Source organism: Chelonoidis abingdonii, chromosome 1 (assembly GCF_003597395.2).
Source record: "Chelonoidis abingdonii isolate Lonesome George chromosome 1, CheloAbing_2.0, whole genome shotgun sequence".
In the NCBI taxonomy this organism is placed as follows: domain Eukaryota; kingdom Metazoa; phylum Chordata; order Testudines; family Testudinidae; genus Chelonoidis; species Chelonoidis abingdonii.
This window is the reverse complement of record NC_133769.1, coordinates 17,901,292-17,920,364: the sequence shown is the minus strand read 5'-3', so window position 1 is coordinate 17,920,364 and position 19,073 is coordinate 17,901,292. Positions and strand designations below refer to the sequence as shown.

Sequence of the window (19,073 nt, the reverse complement as noted above, 5' to 3'; positions counted from 1 at the left end):
TGTGAGCTCTTTGGAGCAGCACCTATCTTTCATTACTGTCTGTACAGCATCCAATACAGTGCATCTTTATCTTTGATAGGGGCATTTAGGCACTACTGGGATAAAAATAACAGCACTCAAAATAAATTTCAGCTATGTCTAGGGGAAGTACTTACCTCAGTGTATGGAATAAATTATAGCATAATTTAGTAGTTAGAGTTTCCATTTTTTTACACCCATGATTCCAAAACCACCAACTTTATTCTTCCACTATCTATATAGGTACTTTTATGGCCATCATCACTGTAGTGTTCAAACCATTCTCAATTATTAATTAATTTTCTCCTCACAACAGTCCTGTCAGGAAGGGAAATGTCCCTATTATACAGATGGGGAACTGAAACTCAGTGTAAATCAAATAACTTGCCTAAGGTCACAATGGAAGTGGCTGAGCCAGGAATTAAACTCAAGATTCCTGAGTCCTAGTCCAGTGCTCTCTCTCTCCACTATTAGATAATCCTTGCACCATCACTTTTTCCTCTCATGATTTAATATCCCAGAATCCTTTTTCAGTGAAAAAATAAACATATATCATTAATAATCTGTTATTGGGTGTTTTTAAGTTAATAGTGCCAATATGGCTAATGTAAGCATGTATAGCTAAATATAGACAATTTGAACATAAGAATGGCCATAGTGGGTCACACCAAAGGTCCATCTAGCCCAGTAACCTGTCTTCTGACAGAGGCCAATGCCAGGTGCTTCAGAGGGAATGAACAGAACAGGTAATCATCAGGAGATCCATGCCCAGTCACCCATTCCCAGCTTCTGGCAAACAGAGGCAGGGACACTTCAGAGCATGGTTTTGCATCCCTGCCCATCCTGGCTAATACTCATTGATGGACCTACCTCCGTGACCATTGTGACACCCTGACACCCCAATATTCACCGCTGTCATGCAGTTAGGATGTTTTGTACAAAGTATGTCCTGTGGGGCATCATTCTAAAAGTCTGGATCTGCTAGACATTAATATCTCGTCGGACTGTATGCGTTATTGTTATATGTGAAGTTATTAAGTTTGTCTATGTATGTGTTACTGAAACATGTTGTGAGGCTGAAAATGCCCACAAGCAGCCTTTCAGGTACAACAATAGAAAGGCCAAACAACGCCAACGGCTTATTGAGGAAATGCACACAAGCACAAGGATTACCCCAGGAACTGTGTACAATAGAAACCTCTCAGAGCTAGCTCTACACAATGGGAACTGTTTGATGCACGTCACAGCATAAGAGCTTTCCAGCAAGTGTGAAGAAGATATATAAGGGGGACAATCACATCATGGAGGGACCTCACTCTCCCTACAACAACACACTTGGAAACACCTGAGGGGCAAGGACTGAACTGTGGGAAGCGATGGTCCCAGGCTAGAAGGATCTTTAGCTGGTATATGAAAACCTGGTAAAGCCAAGACAACTTGTGCCTTAGAAGTCTGCCAGCCAGGTTATCACTCAGGGTGAGAATTTGCTAATTTATATCCTACCTATCCAGTGTGTTAAGCTCAGATTGCAGTTTTTGTTTATTAACTAAGGTAATCCGCTTTGATATGTTGGCTATCCCTTATAATCACTTAAAATCTACCTCTTGTACTTAATAAACTTGTTTTTGTTCTAAACCCAGTTTGTGTAATTCATAATTGGGGGTGCAAAAGGCTGTGCATCTCTCTCTCCACAGTGTGGGAGAGGGCAAATTTCAATTAGCTTACACTGTACAGTTCTCGTTGCAGAGCAACACAATACAATTTTGGGTTTACTCTCCAGAGGGGGAGTGCACTTGGGCGCTGGGAAATTCCTTAGCTGAAAGCCTTCCCATGCAGTACTGATTTCAGTATCTGTGTCTTTCTGAAGCTGGGTGTGTCTCCACCAGAGGAGGCTGGAGGGGCTGGCTTAGCAGGACAGGGTGCGGGAGCCCAGGCTGGTGGAACAGGAGGGCTCAGTGGTACCCCAGTACATCAAGTGGCGCCCTGGAAGGGGGGCAACCCATCATAATCATATCTTATTTGCACGTCATGTCTCACATTTTAAATGCTGGGCTCTGCATAGCCAGCTGTGGTCATGGGTTTTATATGAAAAGTAAATAAGAAGTAATACATTCTTATTGAAAATATCATGAATTTCACACTCTGCAATGATATATATTCAATAAAACTAATTACTACCATGATTTATATCTCCGCTATTTAAAAATATATAATGAGGTACCATAACCAAGTGGAGGAATTCCCAAGCTCTTCCATGACCCCCAAACCATCCACTTTTGCTTTCTACTATCCCCAAGCCATGCATTCTTTCATGGGCAAATGGGTTTTGTAAGCCTCATCCTGTGTGATTGGTAAAGCACCATTTATGCTCATGGGGCCATAGCCTCAGCTAATGTAAATTGGCATAAATCAGTTCAGACCAGCCAAGGATGTAATGCATGATATTATACATATGTACTGACATTTATCTCAGAAGAAAAGAACCTGATGGACTTAAAACACTTTGAGAAAAGAGTTGTACAGTAGCAGAAAGTACAGGTCATATCCAAATCCCAGCTAAGCCTGAAGTTCAGGTTCTCCCTCATGTATTTGACTCACAAACAGCATTCCTTTGTGTAATCATCCCTAACTGGCAGGGCTAGACGGAAAGATCAGTAGATAGGCCAAATTCTCCTCTCCGTAACTTTGATACAACCTCCATGCATAGGCGGCAGGTTATATATGTTTGTGGTGCCCGAGCACCAGGAATATTCAGGGCCGAGTGCCCTGCTCCAGCAATATTTGGAGCTGGGTCTCTCCCCTGGCCCTGCCTGGATCAGGCCCCGGCCCCCGCAGGTCTCCCCCAGCCCCACCGCGTCTCTGCCTGGAGCGGGTCCCGGCCTCCATCTTCCACCCCTACCCCTGCGTCCCCCCTCCGCCTCGTCCCTGCCTGACAGAAAACAGCGCATGCCTCTCCCCTGCCTGCTTGTGCTGCCAGAGAGCAGCTCCCGACAGAACTGCTGTCTGCTGCCCCAGGGTCCTAGTGCCTGCCATCCACTATTGGCAAGGCAGGCTGCCCTTACCCCATCCTTCCACCCTAGCCCTGAGCCTCTCCACCACCCCAAACCCTCATCCCCAGACAGAGCCCTCATCCCCCTGCACCCTAATCCTCTTCCCCAGCCCTGAGCCCCCCTGCATCATGAACCCCTCATCCTCAGACCCACAGCCCTCACCCCACAACCCAACCCTCTGCCCTAGCCCTGAGCCCCTCTCGCATCATGAACCCCTCATCCTCAGCCTCACAGCTCTCACCCCACACCCCAACCCTCTCCCCTAGCCCTGAGCCCACCCGCATCATGAACGCCTTATCCTCAGCCTCACAGCCCTCACCCCACCCCTCTTCCCTAGCCCTGAGCCCCCCGCATCATGAACCCCTCATCCTCAGCCCCAACCCTCATCTCCCTGCACCCTGATCCTCTGCTCCAGCCCTGAGCTCCCTCACATCATGAACCCGTCATCCTCAGCCTCACAGCCCTCATCCCTCACCCCAACCCTCTGCCCTAGCCCTGAGCCGCCCCGCATCATGAACCCCTCATCCTCAGCCCCAACCCTCATTCTCCTGCACCCTGATCCTCTTCCCTAGCCCTGAGCCCCCTGCATCATGAAGCCCTCATCCTCAGCTCCAACCTTTATCTCTCTGCACCCTGATCCTCTACCCCAGCCCTGAGCCCCCTCCTGCATCATGAATCCTTCATCCTCAGCCCCACAGCCCTCACCCCACACCCCAGTCCTCTGCCCTAGCCCTGAGCCCCCCCACCATGAACTTCTCATCCTCAGCCCCACAGCCCTTACCCCACAACCCAACCCTCTGCTCTAGCCCTGAGCCCACTCGCATCATGAACCCCTCATCCTCAGCCTCACAGCCCTCACCCCACACCCCAACCCTCTTCCCTAGCCCTGCGCCCCCTGCATCATGAACCCCTCATCCTCAGCCCTAAACCTCATTCTCCTGCACCCTGATCCTCTGCCCTAGCCCTGAGCCCGCCCCCGCATCATGAACCCCTCATCCTCAGCCTCACAGCCCTCACCCCACACCCCAACCCTCTTCCCTATCCCTGAGCCCCCCCCCGCATCATGAGCCCCTCATCCTCAGCCCCACAGCCCTCACCCCACACCCCAACCCTCTGTCCTAGCCCTGAGCCCCCTCCTGCATCATGAATCCTTCATCCTTAGCCCCACAGCCCTCACCCCACACCCCAACCCTCTGTCCTAGCCGAGCCCCCTCCTGCATCATGAATCCTTCATCCTTAGCCCCACAGCCCTCACCTCTGCACTCCCTCCTATCCCCAAACTCCCTCCCAGAGCATGCACCACCTTCCCCTTCCTACACTCCCACCCCTAGCCCAGAGTCTGCTCCCAAACTCCGTCCCAAAGCCTGTACCCCTCACCCCCTCCTGCACATCCACCCCCCACCCCAGTCCTCCTGCACCCAGCACCCAAACTCTTTCCCAAAGCCTGCACCCCTCCTGCACCCTAATCCCCAGCCCAGAACCTGCATCCCAGACCTCCCACCGAAACCCCGCCCAGAGCCTTAGGCAGGTGGGGGCAGAGTTTGGAGGGGCAGAGTTGGGGAGGGCAGGTTCTGGGTACCATCAAAATTTCTACAAACTTGCCACCCATGCCTCCATGAATTTGAATGTATGATTTTCCAAAAAACCATTGTATCCATTCTAATACAGTCTTCATATTCATGAAATGAAGAGGAATCTATTTAGTTCTCGAAGTAGGAAAGCATCCCTCTTCAGGAACGGTGCTTAACTTTAAACATGTGTTTAAGTCCCACTGAAATTGATTTCAATGAAATTTAAGCACATGCTTAAAATTAAACACTTGCACAAGGGTTTTCCTGAACTGGGGCCTTATATTGTAAACTGTTTGAGGCAAAGAGTTGTCATAAACAGATAGCTAAGGGTTAATGTTTCTTTTCCCTGTAAAGGGTTAACAGAGGGAACCAAACACCTGACCAGAGGACCAATCAGGAAACCGGATTTTTCAAAGTGAGGGAGGGAACTTCTGGTTTTGGGTTTGTTCTGCCTGTTTGTTTTCTCTCGGCTATGAGAGAGAGGTTTTCTTTCTATCTCAAGCTCCTTTCTACCTTTCTGTTACCAAGGTGTGAGTACAAAAGGAAAAGCAATAGGTTTATATTTATTTTTGTTTTACATGTGTGTACCTTGCTGGAATGTTTCAAATTGGTTATCTTTTTGAATCAGACTGTTTATTCATATTTTCTTATAAGCAATGCCCTGTATATGTCATCTTGATACAGAGTTTATATTCTGATGTCTTTCTTTCTTTTTATATAAAGTTTTCTTTTAAGACTTGTTTGAGTTTTCTCTCTGGGTAGGTAAGGGCAAGGGAGGGATTCTCTTTTGTGTTAGTCTACGGAGGTAGCTCGGCAGCACCACGAGTTGGTGGGAGGGGGAAAGAGAGATAGGATCATCTCTGTTTCCTTGTATTTGGGTTTGTCTCTTTGTGGGATAAGGAGACATGCTTCTGGGTATTGTGATGTAAAGAGATTGCATCAGTCACTCTAAGTCAAGGCCAGAGAGGAAGTCTGGATGGAGAGGAGGGGGAAGGGAAGTGGAGGATTTCCCTTGCCGGTAGACTCAGAGCTTCTGGGTCTCGAGGGTCCCCCCAGGGAAAGGATTGGGGAGACCCGGAAGAGTTGATCAGGTACTCCGAATCCTGATTGGTGGCAGCGAGATCAGATCCAAGCTGGTAATTGAGCTTGGAGGTTTCATGCTAGCTTCTCAGTTTATGAACGCTAAGGTTCTAATCTGAGTAGGAAGCTATGACAAGAGTAACTTTTCATTTTGTGTGTGTCCAGAGAGTAGCGCAATGGCACCCCAATCCCTGATTACTCATGTTATAGCATCATTAATAAATAAATACGAATACTAATCTTTTCCTGTTTTGTTTTCTTGGTGTTTTTCTTGAAGAGTGTGAAGAGAAGCCATCAGGAAAACACAGCAAGACATATCATGGTGCTGTTTAAGCTGATTATCAACTCCCAACAATTTTTTTTTATGTTTTTGTTTTGTTAAAAAAGAAATTGAGAATATTGCTGAACCACATGTTCCAAATTTGTGAACTTCAAATAGAGGATCGGTATCCAAGAGAAACTCACTGCCATACTGACAGCCCAGCAGGCATCAGAGCCTCCTGTTCAGCTTCTGTTGGAGCTGACCAGAGATTCCTACTGTAATGGAGTAGAATTGTTCCATTCCTTATGCTCTGATAATTTCAAATGAGGGAAAGGGAAAAAATCACTGCAACCTTTTGACGCAGGAACAGTCTGAATGATAAGGCAGACAGCTGTCCAGGAGGCTCAAACTCATCACTGACCTTCAGCACTAGAGACAAAACCTGCTGTAAGGTTCGTGTCCATCCCTCCCCATCAGGCCCAGATGGAGGCCATGCCCCCTTGCTGCTGCGTCTCTGTAAAGACCAGTGTAAAGGGGAATTAACAGCCTTGGAGGCAGGACGGAGCATCAAACATTCTAGGGCCTGCCGTCTTGGCAGGCAGACAAATGCAGGACTCTCAGATTAAGATGAGGAGGGGCAGCAGCTGGAGGTGTGGGGACCTGGGCCCATCCTACTTCATGGGTCCCAGCCCAGAGCCCTAACAGTGGTGGAAGGCTCCGCTACTGGGTCAGCGGGGATCCCACTACAACACGCTGACCAGTATTCTGGTCACACAACCGGATTACTGTCTGGTGTCCCTGGGGCTACTTCCAATGATCCTCTCGCTGGGTACCTTCAGTTTGTGGGGGTTCTTTGTCTCCCCAGGGTACACAGCTAGTGGCAGTCCCAGCAACTCTTCAGCCTCCTTGTCAACTGGCAGCCCCTTTAGATCCTTGGCACTGCAGAGGTCCCCCTCAGGCGTAAGCCGCAGCAGTGGGCAGGAGGTGGCTGCCTCCTTCAATGGCTCCAGCCCAACTGAGCTGTAGGGCCTGCCTTTTATACTTTCTGTCCTGCCCCACTGTTTCTGGAGGAGTGGGCATGGCTTGCCTGGCTCCACCCTCAGGGCTGGCCTGGTCCCTGTCCTCCAGCCATGACAAGGAACCTGCATTTGCATGTTTCTTCCCAGCACGATGCTGCATCGTAAATGCAAAAGGTTGGAGGATAAGGTACCACCGCATCAGCCCTGCATTGGTGGACTTCATGGTTTGTCACCATTTTAGGGGTACGTGGTCCATCACTACAACAAAGGACCTGCTCAGGAGGTAATAATGGAGGGCTTCTACCGTCCACTTAACCGCTAGGGCTTCTTTCTCAATGACCGAATAGTTGTGCTCTCCATTTGGACAATGATACCATGAGTGAAGTCAGGGCTTTACAGTACCAGTTCTTGGCATAGGTGGTCCTTCAGTGTCTAAAAAGCCTCTTTGCATTTGTGGTACCAAAGTACCCACTGCGGGCTGTCCTTAATGAGTAGCTTAGTCAAGGGTGCAGCAATTGTGGCAAAACTGGGATTGAATCAGCGATAATACCCCACTAGTCGCCTCACCTTTTTTGGTGGTGGTTGGGACTGAGTGCACCTAGATAGCCTGGACCTTCCTGACCAGGGGGCACACTTTCCCTTGCCCAAGGGTGTAACTGAGGTATGTAGTCTCTTGCTAACCAATCTGGATGTTCTTAGGATTTGCAGTCACCCCTGCCTCCTGGAGGGTCCTCAGGATGGCTGCCAACTGGTCCAGGTGGTCCTCCCAGTGGCGACTGTAGATCACTATATCATTGAGATAGGCCACGGTGTATTCAATGTGGGGCTGCAGCAGATGGTCCATCAGACACTGGAAGGTCGTAGGGGCTCCATGAAGGCTGAAGGTCATCCTGGTAAATTGGTAGAGCCTGCCGAGTGTAGCAAAGGCTGTCTTTTTCTTCAGTTCGGGTTCCAGTGGGATCTGCCAATAGCCCTTGGTCAGACCCAAGGTGTTGATGTAGTGGGCCTCTCTGAGTCAGTCGAGTAGCTCGTCAATCCAGGGCATTGGATACGTGTCGAATTTAGAGATAGTGTTGACCCTCCAGAAATCAATGCAGAACCAGAGGGTCCCATCTGGCTTAGGGACCAGCACTATGGGGCTGCACCACTTGCTCTGTGACTTCTCGATTACTCCTAGGTCTACCATTGCCTAGACCTCCTGCTCTATCACATCCCACATTCGATGCAGGAGAGGTCTCGTCACCTCATGAACCATTTCCCCGGGATTGGTCTGGATGATGTGCTGTCCAGGTAAGGTTGTGAAGGTTTTGGGAAAGGCCTCCGGCTGCCGCTTCATCTGCTTCCGCTGCTCTTTCGTGGGGGTATCCCTGAGCAGGGGCTCTTTGCTCTCTGCCACCACAGGGACCTTGCAGTTGCAGTATATACTGTAGGAGCCCCTGGGTCCGGGACAGGGTCTGTTCCCAGGTCTCCTGCATTAAGTCGAGCAAACCCCAAAGCTGGTGACTGTACAGTAGCTCAAATGGCGAGAACTTGTTGGAGGCTTGTGGCACCTCCCTAATGGCAAGCAGTAAGGCGGGGGGCGGGGGGGAGATCAGTTGATCCCAGTGGCACAAGTCCTTAGGTGGATCTTCCAGAGCATATCTTTAAGGGCCCAGTTGAACCAATCCATCTGTCTGGGGGTGGTAGATTGATGTCCGCAGCATCTTGATCCCTAGGAGGCCACAGACTTTGCAGAGCAGCTGAGAGGTGAAGTTTGTCCCCTGGTCTGTAACAGTCTCCCGGGGTAAGCCCACCCAAGTGAAGATCTTCAGGGGTTCAGCTGGGATGATCCATTCGGTGGCTTTCCTTAGGGGGATGGCCTCTGGAAAGCGGATAGCATAGTACATCACTACTAGAATGTAGCGGAAAACAGTGACGCTTTTTGTGAGTGGTCCCACCTGGTCCATCACGACCCTCTCAAAGGGCATCCCTACCACCAGCAAGGGAATCAGTGGGGCATTTTGTACCCACAGAGGCACTGCCAGTTGGCACTCTGGGCAGGAAGTGCAGTAATCCTTGACATCCCAGTGCATGCCCTGCCAAAAGAACTGGGCCAAGACCCAGGCCAGGGTCTTCTCCTGTCCCAAATGGCCAGTTGCAGTGATGTCATGAGCTAATCTCAGTACTGCCCACCAGCAACACTAGGACACAACCAGCTGGGAATGAGGCTCATGGGTCTGAGGTTCTCAGTCGACCCGGTACAGGAGCTCCCCTGTCAACTTGAACCATGGCTACTGGGCCGCTCACTGCATATCCGTTGCCATCCCAATGATATACACTATCTGTTCAGAGGCCCCGCTGAGGGTGGGGTCCTCTCTTTGGTCCCTGCTGAAGTTGACTCCCACATCCAAGGGGCCTCCCTGCCGTCCAACCGGGGTAGCTCATCTCCTTCTGGGGTGCTGAGGGCCCCAGGTGGGGCTGAGGGGTTGCCTGGGTTAGTCTTCCTGGGCCCCTCAACCTTGCCCTCAAGGGGGTCTCCCTCGAGAGTCATCTGCACCAGTAGGTCCCAGAGACTCACAGTTTGCAGAACCTTAGTGAATTTCGGCCAGTTTCATCTGAGAATGATGGGGTAGGCAGCTTCGGGGCAACCCCCACCGTCATTACCCGGGTCACTCCGTCCACAGTTAGCGGTACCTGGGCACTTGGATATGACTTCAAGTCCCCATGAATACAGAGGAGTTGAATCTAGCCCGGTGCAAGGTCACTTGCCAGTGCAAGTCACTGATGCACTAGGGTTTGCCAACAGCCAGAGACCACCAGGTCATGCACTTGTTTCCTGCCAAGGTCCCTGGGGACAGTCACCTTGGCGGTAGAACACAAGCAGGCATGGGCCTCTCCGGTGTAAACCTGGCCAGAGGAGCAGTCCATGACTGGGCACTGTCGCTGGAAGTGTCCAAATTGACCACAAGCAAAATAGGAACCAATCTCAGTGTGGCTGGCCCAGATCTTGGGGTTCTGCGGATGATTTGGAGGGCTCTGGTTCAGGGATTTCCCTGCTTTGCCGTGGCCTGTGGATGTTCCATGGGACATCAGGATGGGTTGTGGCAGGTAGCCACTGCTGCGTCCCTCATTGTGGCTTGAGCCTGTCCAGGCCACTGTCTTAGGGCTGGAGGGTCTATCTGAGCCCAGAGGGCTCCGCAGTGCCACTGCAGCTATGGGTGCTACTGTGGTTTCTGTGGCCAGAAAGTCCTCCATTAGGCCGACCACCATCCTCAAGGTGGTGGGTTGATTTTGAAGGACCCAGGCTCTCCCTCAGGGTGAGAGAATGTGAATGAATTGCTTGATGAACACCTGCTTGGCTACTTCAGTGGTGGAATGTTGTTCGGGTTGGAACCACTGCAAGCAGATGTCCTTGAGCCCCTGTGGCATGACCCAGAGTCGGGTCCCTGATGGGTAGGTCTCCCCCCAGAACTGGCACCAAAAGGTTTCAGGGGTGATGTCTAGAGTGCCAAGGATGGCCAACTTTACTGCTCTGTAATTGCAGACCTCATCACTGGGGAGTCCGCAATAAGCAGCCTGGGCTGCCCCAATTAAGTAGGGGGCCAAGTGCATGGTCCATTGGTTCGGTGGCCATCCTGCCACCAAAGTGACCCGCTCAAAAGCTTTCAGGAAGGCTTCTGGATCATCATCAGGCCCCATCTTTGTGAGGTGTACCGGCATCATGGTGGTTGTTGGGGTTGTCGCTCCTCCGGGAGTGGGGCTGGAGAGGCTGGGAAGCAGGGTGGCCCGCTGCTGAAAGCACTATTGCTGCTATTCCTGCTACTGGGCCCCCACCTACCCGATCAACTGCTGCTGCTGGGCCCCAAGTTGCTGCACCTGTTGCTGCTGCAGCTGGACTGCCTGTTGCTGCAGCTGGTTCTCCGCCCACCATTTTATAAACTTGTCCAGTTCCATCGTAGTCTCTCAGGTGGGCAGCAGGCTAGGAGCACGTGCAGTCCCCTTGTCTCAGGGGTTACCCGTGTTCTCCATCACATGTAGAGGGTCATGTCTGTCCCTCCCGGTCAGGCCTGGAGGGAGGCCACACCCCCTCACTACTGCATCTCTGTAAAGACTGGCACAAAGGGGAATTAGCAGCATCAGAGGCCCAGGTCCTGACCCTCTAGGCAGAGCAGAGCACCAAACAGTCTAGAGGATTGGGCCCTCCAGCAGGAAGGAGCAACAACAGGCTAGGGGCTCAGGACCTCAGGCAGGGCAGAGCACCAAAGAGTCTAGGGCCTCCCATCTTGGCTCGGGCAGATGGCAGACAAATGCAGGCCTCTTAGCTTAAGGTGGGGAGGCTGCCACCCCAGGGACAAGGTTGGCAGCAATGGGTAGGGAGACCCAGCCACACCGTACTTCACCAAGTGTCAGCCCAGGGCCCTAACAGTGGTGGAGGCTCCGCCATTGGGTCCACAGGGATCCCATCACAACACACTGACCAGTATTCTGGCCACACAACTGAACAACTGTCTGGTGTCCCTGAGCTACTTCCTATGATCCCCTGGCTGGGTACCTTCAGTTCGTAGGGGCCCTCCATGTCCCTGGGGCACACAGCTAGCAGCAATCCCAGCAGCTCTTTGACGTCATTGTTGTCTGGCAGCTCTGACAGTCCCTTCAGGTCCTCGGTGCTGCAGAGGACCCCCTTGGGTGCAAACCCCAGCAGCACGCATCAAGTGGCTGTCTCCTTGATCGGCTCTGGCACAACTGAGCTGTAGGGCCTGCCTTTTATACTTTCTGCCCCACCCCTCTGTTTTGGGCAGGGTGGAGGTGGCTTGCCTGGCTCCACCCACTAGGGGGTGGGTGGTGGTTCCTCTCATCTGGCTAGGAGGGAGGCCAGGCCCCTTGCTCCACCCACTCTAATTTTGTTTTGAAATTTGCTAGCTTATATCAGCCAGATATTACCTTACTCCACCGGAGGCTGCGCTTCCTGTCAAAACACATACATCTGCAAGCAAAACTAGCTCTGGGCAGGCCAGCTGCTTGCCAGGTTCAGTTAGAGGCTGAATGTGGAACAGCTGCATAACTTGAGTTTATTCCAGTCAGTACCGAGCGACGATGGAGCGGGGAGGAATGGGATGAGAAGCGTATAGCTGTGGAAGCATCTGTGTGATAAGCAGAGCTATGGTCTCATTGCCTGCAGTCGTTAACAAGAAAGGAAAACAAACAAAAAAGCCAACTTATTTTGAATCTAAGCCACACGTGTCAAAATGCAGAAGTGCCTTTTATCTCTGTTGTCTCCTAGTCAACTGTTATGGTTATGGGATTATTTTGATGGCGGGTGGGTTATGACAGAACCACTAGGGATTCTGTAGAAAAGATATCCCCAAACTCTTGGTCCATGAGGCATCTGCCAGTGTTCCACAAAAAGATAACCAACTGATTGTAGGGTGCTGGTTCTTTTTCTTGTTCACAGCTGCTAAAAAATTCATTAAAATACAGCTAAACGTATATTCAACGGTTTCCTGTTACTACTTCCTCACATGCACTGCGGCAGTTGCCACAGTGATGTTATACAAGCATGAATGAGAGAGGTGGGTGATTGTGAAGAAAAAGGAGGAGTCCACAAGATAATCTCACTGTTAAGATGGGGGTAAAATTTTCCAAACTGTCCTAGAGGCTTAGGAGCTTAATTCCTATTTTCAAGTGACAGGCATTTAGGAGCCTAAATGTGAACTTTCAATGTGACTAAGATGACAAAATCAATGGGAATTAGGTGCCTAAATACCTTTCAAAATCTGGCCCATAAGTGCCTAAGTCACTTTTGAAAATGGGAATTCAGCTCAATAGTCAATTAGGTGCTTTTGAAATTTTTACCCATGGTTCACACTTTGAAAAAGTTTGGGCATCCCTGCTTTAGAACATATTCTCCCTGGTATGGAAGGCTACTGGCAGCACAGAGAGCTTCCATATAGTTCAAGGATTAACTCTGGGTATATATCTGTATATACACAACAGTTTCCATATAGTAATACAAATTGTGGATACAGAGAATTAGATACCCAGAGACTACTTGCATCTGTCTACTGGAAGTATTTCTAATACATACGACTAGGCATGAAGGTATCTAAGGGAGCTGTTTTCCCGCCGTGCCTATTCATGGGTATTTTAGATTAGAAAATACTTTCAGTGGCAATTAGAAACAATGGATCATATTGTGCTACCAGTTACACTGGTGTAAATCTGGAGTAGTTCCACTGAACTGCTGGAATTACTTCAAATTGACAGCACTGCGAGAGCAGAATTTGTTCAAACCAAGCAAAGGTTGTTGTAGTTTGTACAGCTTGCTAGTCTCAGGGATAAAAGGCGCTATTATGTATTATTACATATCATCTCTCACAGCCTTGCTGTGTCAAGCTATACTGCCAGGGCCTCCATCTCTGCTGCCTTGCCCTGTAAGTAGTTATATACATCTAGGCGAAGTGGATGCAAAGCACCACCAATTCCTCTTGGTAGCATTTTGTGCTCACTTTGCACAGGTATAAATGGCTGTACCATGAGAAAGTTGGCAGAGATTCAGGCATGCAACAGTTCACTTCTACTATAACGTTTTCAGGGCCAAATTCCTCTCGCAGGACTACATCCAATGTAGTCACTGGATTTCAGGGTGGAATTTGGCCTTCAGTGACAGTAGTGGTGCAGGTGGCCCATTCCAGCAGGGGGTGGGGAAGAGGCAGCCAGGGAGGCTGTGGAAACCTGCAGCTAATTAGGGTGAGGCTTGTTAGGAGCCAGATAGAAGGCAGCTGCTGGGGCAGCCCAGATATAAGGAGCTGGCAGGCAGCGTGAGGAGAGTCTCTCCCTGACAAGCAAGGGAGGAGGACTGGCTCCCAGGGATAGCACCTGAGATAGAGCAGTGCTGGGCAGGCTCAGGGGAGTGGAGAGTGAGCTCTGGCCTGTTACCTGCTAGGCTGCAAGCCCCTGCCAGAAAGGGCCAAGAAGGTGCAAGGGCCAAGGGGAAGTGTCCCAGGGATGATAGGCAGACAAGGAGAGAGAAGGTGGGCAGAGAGGCTGCTGCTAGAAGGTCCCTGAATTGGTACCCGGAGTAGTGGGTAGGCATGGATCCTCCCCTTGCACTGCACCTGGCTGCAGAGGAACATAGCCAGTACAGACAGCAACTTGCCCCTGAAATGAGGGGCTAGACTTTTGGTTGTGGCTGGCCTCTGCAGTGGGTGCAAACCAAAGGACTGCAGTGACCCCCGGAAGGGGGGTGAGAAAGAGGGCAGTGTCCTGAAGAGGACACCACTGAGCTGGGCAGCAGCACGGGTCCAAACTAGCGGAGTAGAGCAGACAACAGGCAAAATGCCACCCGCAGAGGGTGCTCTGGAGCTTGGACTGGCCTAATTCCCAGAACAACCAGCAGGAGGCGCCAGCAGTGGTGAGTCCACGCCATTTCAGTGACTCACACAGAACTCTAACATTGCTTTGCTTTCTATGGTTAATGGAGCCTTGTTAATTGTGTAAATTGTAAATTGTTCGTAGACAATGTAAATATTGCTATCGCTACTTTCTAGCATCCCAGATCTAAAACACGCTTCATATACATTTTCTTATGTATTTGGGTAGAATCAAGATCAATCATTTTTATTATGAGAATAGAATCCTGATGTGAGAGAGCTAACAGGAAAATAAATGAGAGCAATGTAGTATCCTTGATCCTCCCTCACTTATCTCAATACAACATTCTGCTTGCTTCTTTCCTACTCTGCTCCATCCACTCCATCCACCCAAGGACCCCAGGCTCCCAATCACTCCATCAGGGTTACATTAGTAAATTGAATCTTAAGGGCATCAAATATTGTAATAAAACAGAATTTACTAACATTACCCCAGTGCGTCATTTCTTTTATCCTTTCTCATCCTCTTCTTTCACCTTCCAATCTCATTCTCCTCTTACCTCTGTTCCAACTTTCCACACTATAGTCATCTGCCATCCCTCATTGCCCCCTCATTTTTAACCCCTCTAGCCCTCCTGAATCTTTCTCCATCATTCCCTTTCTAGCCTCTTTCCCTTTTCCCACATCTCTCAGACTTTCTAATTGAACCCCCTTAAGACTTCCCATCAGGCCTTTTTCCATAGCCATGACTTGCTTGTGCCTTGACTGAGTAGCAATAGAGAAACATATATTCTGTGTGGATTTCTGCCTTCCACTGGAGAGCATGGGTAGCTCTCAGAACCTTGAGTGCAACTATTAAAGACAGAACCCGATTCTTTTCTCACTTTACTAACCATTGTAACAGTGACTGCCCAGAGTAACACCATTAAAGTCAATGGAGATTCTCTTCTCATTAAAACAAGTGTATCAGCCCCACCAACTTCTTTCCATCACCCACTTCATTCTCATAGCATTCAAAGCTCATCTGCCTGAGCTCCAGATAGTAGTCTGGGCTTCCCCATTCTGCCTACAAACCTTCTGCTGAGTTGTCTCACCCTGGTGAGGCCAGGGGCTAAAACTGCAGCTCAGAAGAGGAGTGATAGGTACCCAGATGGCAGCAATATGCGGTTATCACTCAGCTGTTAATGGCTGTTAAGTTTGATTGTACAGATGCCAATGCATGAGCCTCCAGGAGAGGAGTGGGCAAGGCAACATAGTGTGAACAGCAGATATTTTATTTTATTTAGAGCTGTCTACACTAGGGTTCCTAGCAGTCCAGCTGGGATACTCCACACCACAAAGGGTCCAAACCAGAAGATACAAGCCAGATCTAAGAACCAACGTGAGGGAAGGAGGGGGGAGCACAGGAAAGTTAAAAGAAAGCTGGACTTGTTGCTTTGTTATTAGTAATGTTTCCTATAACCTCCATTTATTGATTCAGAATGTCTGATGTGAATAATTTATGTGAGGCTTCTGCAACAGAGTATGAGTAATTCCTGCTTGTTTTCTCCAACAGTTATATTGGATGTGCTATCGCTGATTAGATTGAATCTTCATTTAAAAAGGATGCTGTCAGGCCTCTGATCACCTTGAAAACTAGTGTAATCTGGGAGGGAATGTCCTCCATATTATAGACATCTCTTAAGAAAAGAAAGCTATACATCACTTTTACCCTGGGAAGTAATAAAAATATACTGACATCTCCTCCAACGTATTTAGCACTCCCTTCTGCTTCCTCTTATAGTCTCCCTCTCTCTCCCTCACATTTACATATTGTCACCCCTCTGCTGAGTACTAAACTGTCTGGGGATTTGTCCTGCTTTGAGCAGGGGGTTGGACTAGATGATCTCCTGAGGTCCCATCCAACCCTGATATTCTATGATTCTATGTCAGGGCCTTGAGGTTGGCTTCATGCTGGAAGAAAAATTAGTGACTCGGAGACAGAGTGTTTTTTATTAGTGTAATTTGTTTATTTATACCAGTCAGATCACAGAAGTGGTCACAAATGTCATGTGGGCAACCCCCCCTTTCAGAAATCTTAGTCTAAATGCCAATTCCTCCCAGAGAATAATTTTCTAGCAGAGATAAAGGCAGAGAGTAAACTCTCTTTCTGTTTTGGATAAGCTGTTGTAAAAAATCTACATCACAAAAACAACAAATGCAGCATTACTTCAAAGACTGTACTCTGCTCACATACTAAAAGAACTTGAAAGACTATTACTGAGACAAGATGGGTGAGGTAATATTTTTTATTGGATCGACAAAAGATTTTACCTCACCCACCTCAACTCTCTAATATCCTGGGACCAACAGGGCTACAAAATACTGCAAACAACATGGAAAGACTATGCATAACAGCACACTCTGGTGACTCCTCAGATAACAAGATATGTTGGGGGGGAAAGGCACATGTAAACACAGCTTTGAACCCCAGTTCAGAAAAGCATCCTTAGTCAGGGCAGCATTTCAACACATGAAGTCAATGGGACTCAGTGCATACGCTTCAAGTTAAAAACATGCATTAGTGCTGCCCTAGACAGAGATGGAGTTAAGCACGTGCTTATGGTGCTTTTCTGAATCAGGGCCTTAGAAAGCAAATCTTCCTTTTTAGCTAGTTTAGCAGAGCTTCCTTAGAAAGCAGATAAAACCCTCTCACAGGCAAGAGAGAGAGAGAGAGAGAGGGAATGCAACAGCCCAGTCTCTGCAGCCTGTATTTATGAAAGTAATCCCTACACAAGTAGCCCCTTTGAAATCAATGGGATTTCTTGAATCATTAATACTTCCCATGCAAGTGAGGGTTGCAGGACTGGGCCACTGAATTATTTCTGTTCATCTCTTTCAACAGTCAAAAGAGAAAATCTAGCAAGTCAGGGCCCAAATCTAGGTAATCGTGAGAGACCCGAGGAAGAGCTCTATGTAGCTTGAAAGCTTGTCTCTCTCACCAACAGAGGTTGAGAGAGACCAATAAAACCTATTACCTCACCCATCTTGTCTTGCTAATATCCTAGAACCCACACGGCTACAACAACACTGTCAAAAAGTAATCCTGTTCATTTCAAGGTCCAGCAGAAAACAAAAATCAGCAAGTGTCAAATGGAGAAAAGTGAAAAAAGTATATTGAGTTCTTATGCTTTACACATTTGCTTCAAGCGACCTCTTAAAAACTTGTGAGAAGTAATTCCTATATGTGAGCAGTGACCATGCAGTAAACACTTGGTTATGTCATTATTTAACATGGCCTTTTTTTGCTTAGTAGAGGGTAAAAATATCAGCATATTAAAACTACTAAAAGCAATTTTCTATTCTTTTTCAACCAACATTTGCACAGTCTAAGGGCTTGTCTACACTGGCACTTTACAGCATTGCAACTTTCTCACTCAGCAGTTTGAAAAAAACACACCCCAGAGCACTGCAAGTGTCAGCACTGTAAAATGCCAGTGTAGACAGTGCACGAGCGCTGGGAGCTATGCCCCTCGTGGAGGTGGTTTTTTCGGCTATGCCGTGACTACACAAGCTAGGTTAAAGCGCTGCCACAGCAGCGCTTTAACATTGCTAGTGCAAACGTGCCCTAAGAATAAACTCCAGACAAACCTCTGAGACTGGAGGAAATGCAAATTTTCAGAATGCAAACCGTTTGTCCACAGGAATATAAAACCAATGAAAATGAGAATTTTTCCAATGGAAATGGCAAACTCAACTGTATTATCATAATGCTATGACCCAGATGTATAAGGAGTATTGCACAATATATAATATATATTTTTACATTCTCTGCACGTACAAATGCAATTTTGACAGGTCTTTTGCAAGCTGGAGGCTCCTGTTCCAGTCCCTAAAACTGACAACTCATTTAGGGCCTGTCCCAATTTGGCACTCACTGATCCCCCATGAGTGGGATCATCCAGCTACATAACAATTGTAATTATACAGGGGGAATCATCATTGAGTGAATGTGTTTCCAGTACTGTCCCACAGGGATTGATTATTGGCCCTACACTATTTAACATTTTTATCAATGACCTGGAAGAAAACATAAAATCACTGCTAAAGTTTACAGATGACACAACAGTTGGGAGAGTGGTAAAAAATGAAGAGGACATGTCACTGATTTAGAGCGATCTGAATCACTTGGTAAACTGGGTGCAAGCAAACAATGTGTTTTAAAACAGCTAAATGTAAGTGTATACACCTAGGAACAAAGAATGTGGGCCATACTTACTGGATGTGGAATTCTAACATGAGAAGCAGTGACTCTGAAAAGGATGCACTTGGAGGAGAGGAAGGTGATCAGGAATAGTCAACATGGATTCACCAAGGGCAAGTCATGCCTGACCAACCTGATTGATTGCCTTCCATGATGAAATAACTGGCACTGTGGATATGGGGAAGGCAGTGGATGTCATATATCTTAACTTTAGCAAAGCTTTTGATATGGTTTCCTACAGTAGTATTGTCAGCAAGTTAAAAAAGTCTGGATTAGATGAATGCACTATAAGGTGGATAGCAAGCTGGCTAGATTGTTGGGCTCAACAGGTAGTGATCAATGGCTTGATGTCTAGTTGGCAGCCAGTATCAAGCGGAGTGCCCCAGGGGTTGGTCCTGGGGCAGGTTTTGTTCAACATCTTCATTAATGATCTGGATGACGGGATTAATTGCACCCTCAGCAAGTTTGCAGATGACACTAA

The 19,073-nt window shown here is 48.4% G+C and overlaps 1 protein-coding gene across 1 annotated transcript in view; it reads right to left on the bottom strand.

Moving 5' to 3' along the window:
* ELAPOR2 (endosome-lysosome associated apoptosis and autophagy regulator family member 2) overlaps positions 1-19,073 on the bottom strand; it is a 152,129-nt gene that overhangs the window by 55,281 nt on the left and 77,775 nt on the right. The window lies entirely within an intron of this gene.